The 5,253-nt window shown below is 32.9% G+C and overlaps 1 long non-coding RNA gene across 1 annotated transcript; it reads left to right on the forward strand.

The window, feature by feature from the left end:
* On the forward strand, positions 1–1,648 carry LOC121118753 (uncharacterized). The gene is made up of 3 exons (XR_005864559.2): positions 1–372; positions 446–698; positions 772–1,648. It is a non-coding gene; the product is annotated as an uncharacterized lncRNA (long non-coding RNA).
* The last annotated feature ends 3,605 nt before the right edge of the window (positions 1,649–5,253 follow it).

Below are 5,253 nucleotides of genomic sequence, written 5' to 3' on the forward strand. Positions count from 1 at the left end.
CATCAAGAAATCCCTTGAATAACATCAGTAGTAATTGACTTCATGTCTTAATTTAATAAGAATAATTTAATGAAATTAGGGTTTTTTTAAATTTATCATAGTTTAATCCTAATTTTTGCTATATTATATCGAATAATCACGATTTTAAAAATATTTTTCTTGTTATAAGTTAGAATCTCATCATCACCACCACTAACATTACGTCCAATCTTTTCCATTAATGTAAGATCAGGATTTGGAAGTTTGTTTGGGCCAAAAAAATTCTCATTTGTTTCAAGATTAAGTGGGGATTGTTCAGCAGTCAATTTTGCGCCAAATTTATCATTCGTCTAATTGGCTGTTGTTGGAAACTGTTGTCACATCTTCAATCATGTAATTATAACTCTGATTTCCTTATATACATATTTTACCTCCAAAAAGAGAACCTAATGAAGGAGTGTTTTAGCATTTAGATTTTCCCACGAAAAATATCATCAAAGAACCATCAAAAGGTGTTGTGTAATCAAACTAGAACTCAAATTCTCTATGTATATTTCATACAAGTTTAGCTTAATGATCCGTTTTCATAGATCGAAGGACAAAATGAGCAATTTTTACAGAAAAAAGGGCAAAATGAGCAGCTTTTCCCAAAAAAAAATGTCAAACTAAGTAATTTTTGAGGCATTGAGTGCTTATAAATTTTAAATCTAGTTATTAAGGTAATTTTCATAATTTTTCCATTCTCATTGCAAAAAGATAATATTTTCATTTTTTTATTTTTCTTAAATACAGTTATCAGCATTTTCTAGATTCGGGGACAACTTAGCTTTTACTCAAGATGGAGCTCAATATCATCGCACCTATAAGACCCAGGCCTTCCTGAGAGACAACATTCCAACTCTTGGGACCTTAACATGTGGCCACCCTCCTCTCCAACTGTACCCCATTGGGCTACTCTATCTATGGGCATCTGAAGGAGAGGGTGTGTGCTACTCTTTAAAAGAGTGCTCAGTCTTTATAGGCTTTCATCATGGAGGAGATGATCAACCTCGAGTCTGACAACAGAGTCAAGGTGTTCAAGGGATTTAGGGCTCGTATTGAGGCAATTAGTAATGCTGAGGGCTTACATATTGAATAAAAGTTGTACCAAGCACTATTTTCAGACAGTTTTGTTAATCTAATCACAGAACCTCTCGTTTAGTTTATATTCTTGAAAAATTGAAGGCAATAAAATGTGTACCAATAGATAATGCCAATTCTATATAATGGTCATTGCATTTTATAAGGAAATGGCACGGAACTTGTATCTTTCTACACCATTTGTACAGACTCCATGTAAAATTTCAAGCCAATATCTCAAGCAATAGCGGAGATATGAGCATTTTAAGATTGCACTATTTTAGTCCAGGATCAGTAAAAATCTCCTCCTGAAAACGCAGTCTTACTTCAAATCCCTATAAGATTCTTATCTTACATTGTAGAATCATGAAAATTGCATTACTCAATTATTATTAGTGATAAAAAATAATCAATGTTGGATGCTACATAATAAAACGCACGCAATATTTCACTAATATGATTACATTGTTATTTCTTATATAGAAATATACTTCTTATATATGCTTTCTCTATATACAGTGCACCCGGTGACACGTTTTCATATATATAGACAGACTTTGCTTTAATAATATAGATGAATGGGATATATATTTAAATATTTCATTTCAGCATTTTAAAACTTATGTTGTTTTTAATATATGTATCTTTATTATTTTAAAGGTTTTTTTAGGTAATTCTGTTGCTGTTACTTTTATGTATTTACTTTGAAGATAATAAACTTCCCAAATTCCGAGCCAACAAAAAAAATTAATGCATGAAAAGAGATTGTTCCTAAGATATTTTTCCATTCATATATGGCTTATCGAACTGATAGGATCTTATTGACCATGTTTTATATTACATTCATTATTAATAGGTGATACATAGATGGAAAATGTTAGAAAGAAAATGCAAAATAGTGATTGAGTTATAAGGTTTTAAGTTTTGGAAGAAATAGACAGAGTTATGATTCATATCTAAGCAATTTTCATAAATATGTATTGGAGATGAATGAATGATTTTTTACAAGTGTATTATGTAGAGATATAAACATATATAACATTTAAGTAGTAATGTTGAGCTCGGTCCAAGTTCGATTTTTTCGGTTCGGTATTAAGTAGGAGTATACTGATACATCAAAATAGTTGAAGTATCGAATGCGGATCAAATCTGCCGATTACTTAAACTTACGCATACTAATTTATATACATTACCAGGAAAAGGGTTACCCAGAGTTGCACGGCCCAAGGTTGGAGCGGGAAAGCACCTCATTAATGTTTAGGCCTCTTCGGTGACGGCAAGCGTTAGGGTATTCTTACAGGCATTGTAATATAGTGCTTATATTTTATATGAAATGTATAATTATGAATTAAAGAAAAGTTGTCGTAAATAAAATAACGACATAGAATAAATTTTTCTAGATGATTTATCAATTTTTCATTTATTTCAAAAAATGGCAAATCGGAATTTGCGCAGAAAATTGCTAAAAACTGTTTGGCACAAATTTTATACATAAATAGTAACACCGTGAAGGATGTGAACCTTGGCTTGTACTGTTTTGTGGGTCCAGTGCACCGGCTCAACCCTATTTTCTAAATCTATCTTATTTTATTAATATATGAGTGTAGTAATGATGTGCGGATTGATGTGATGTAATGACTAAAGAAATGCAAATTATGTCTACAATATGGAAAAATTGTTGGAACTTATAGTGGGGATTATTTTGGTCAACTATCTTTGTTATCTTGTCTGCTATCGTGACGTCAAAGAATTTATCTTGATATAGCTCAGTGTCATCACTCAATGTATTTTATCTCTATGGTGTCCTCTAGTGTTGTGTCGATCTTTATTAAGGACTGAAAACTACAGTCCCGTCCATTTCAGTTTCGATCCGGTCAAGCTCAATCCTGCATATCGGTCCTAAAACTTATATAGTTCCGTCGTCAATGACTCCAATCAACTGTATTTCTTCTTTTTTTATCAATTTTAGTACTGACAGTCCTAAGGACCGGCAGTCTTAAAAACCGGTTCTACGAATGGACTGTACCGAATAAATAAGGACTACGTAAACCTAGTTTAATCCTATTTTTTGATCACTACTTGTACAATATGATTAGACAGATTCAAAATTCCAACTTGTTTATGAAAATGAGAAAGATACTTAATGTGTGTGTTTTTTTTAATTTCTAATAGGCAATCCTACGAAAAATGAATTTTACGTAGTTGATATTTACTTCTCATATTGTAAATTTATGTTATTAGCCATTTACGCACGATCATTTTCCGACAAACCAAGAACCTAAGGTGTGCCCCATTAATTTTTCCTCCTTTAGGGAAATGATGATTAACACACCTTGATTTTTACCTATTACTTTTTAGGAGACTGGATGATAGTAATTCATCATAACTTATGTATATGGGCATTCCTTGATAATTGAGATAGACAAGACGTTACGATTGTTTACTCGACCATTTCGAGGAGCATTCTTCATTCATGAAAGCAACACCTAGTTGTACAGACTAACATTAGGTTTGTTTTTGGTATTTTTAACTTAGTAATAGTTTTGAAAAATGTAATCAAGTTTAAGAATGAGTTTGGCTTAGTTTGGCTATTTCAAACTTGTAATTTGTCACTTCATAATTCAGGCTTGTATGGGAAGAGTATAAATGGAACAGGGAAGTTTTCTAACTATTTAAAATTATGAGTAAAAGGGGAAATAATTAAAATAACAATCTTGAACAAAAATCATAGAAAGGGGAAGTTTACAATTAATTTTTTTACTTCATATTCACCTCATGCGTCACATTTAAGTTTAAACTTAAAGAAATGCTCACAGCTCGAGTTTTGATTGTAATTTTTACAAAAGTGAGGGTAGGTTATATTTTCTTAGGATCATTTACAATTGTTTTTATTCATTAATTTTGGTTCTATCTTCAAAGACGACAAAATGGAAGCAAATATAATTTATGCACTGGAAATGCTGGCACGCTAGAAGACGACAACAAAAATTATCAATAACATCAGGATCAGTCTTACGGCCGTGTATGCATTAAAAATTGATTTAAACCCCAAGGAACAGCCGCCAGAATGTTTGGGCAAGGTCAGAAACAAACAATAAGAACAAAGGCTATGCTTATAAATGTCAAAAAAGGCCTTGCAAGAAGTACACATCCAAGTACTATGAATCCTTCACATAAAAAATTTTCATCTCATTTTTTTATCGCACCTTGTACAATTAGCTTAAACAAGTTACAACTTGTACACAACATATATACAGGGGCCTTCAGGTAAATTTGGACCATCTTTAACTACATCTTAAACAATAAAGAAAGCTTTTAACACGATTATTTCAATTTTAAATTGAGAAGTTGAGCTTTAGTTGTAAGTTAGTTGCGCAACTTTTAATTCAATACAAGTATTTACATAGTAGAAGACCCGGAGTCACAAATCCTCGAATTGGCTTGTGCAGTACACATCCTAAGGTACACCAAAAAGATACTTGGGTATCAAAAGAGCTTAGTCGACTACATCAAGAATCACTGGAAGGAGAAGGGGCACATAAGAGAAGAACCCATAAGTCCCAGAGTGATAAAAACGCACTCCCAGATTCCGAGTAGGTCTAAAACTGTCGGTCAAGCCATCTTCTGGGACTCTGATTAAATTTTTTGCCAAAAAACAACAACGTCAAGTAAGCTGTGCAACAGCTTACCGGGATCATAAACACTGAGGACGAAGTCATACTGCCTCTATATGAATCCTATGGATTACTTCTTTTAGAAGGAGTCTCTGATAATAAAATAAGCAGCATTGACTGTATGAGAGGTTCTATCATCAAGTACTGGGATAGTCACCCTATAGACGAGGTCAAGGACAAGGCAAGATCCTTTAGGCTTCTTATCGAGCGAATGATTGGGGAAGATGGCAGACACCTTAAAGGTTTTTTTGTATTATTAGAACTTCTAAATAAAATTTCACGCATCTACTTGCTTCCTTTATTGATCGGGATGCAGTTAAAGGTGGTCCCGATTTACCTGAACGATCTTGTATATAAATTTATATACCAGGGTCTTTTGAAAAGTCCGTACAAAGACCGGAAAGATTATGGCAACTGTCTATTGGATTCGTAAGGAATAATACTCATCGACTTCTGGTAAAGGGTAAAACTATTACAAGTG

This window comes from Lepeophtheirus salmonis, chromosome 5, assembly GCF_016086655.4.
Source record: "Lepeophtheirus salmonis chromosome 5, UVic_Lsal_1.4, whole genome shotgun sequence".
In the NCBI taxonomy this organism is placed as follows: Eukaryota; Metazoa; Arthropoda; class Copepoda; order Siphonostomatoida; family Caligidae; genus Lepeophtheirus; species Lepeophtheirus salmonis.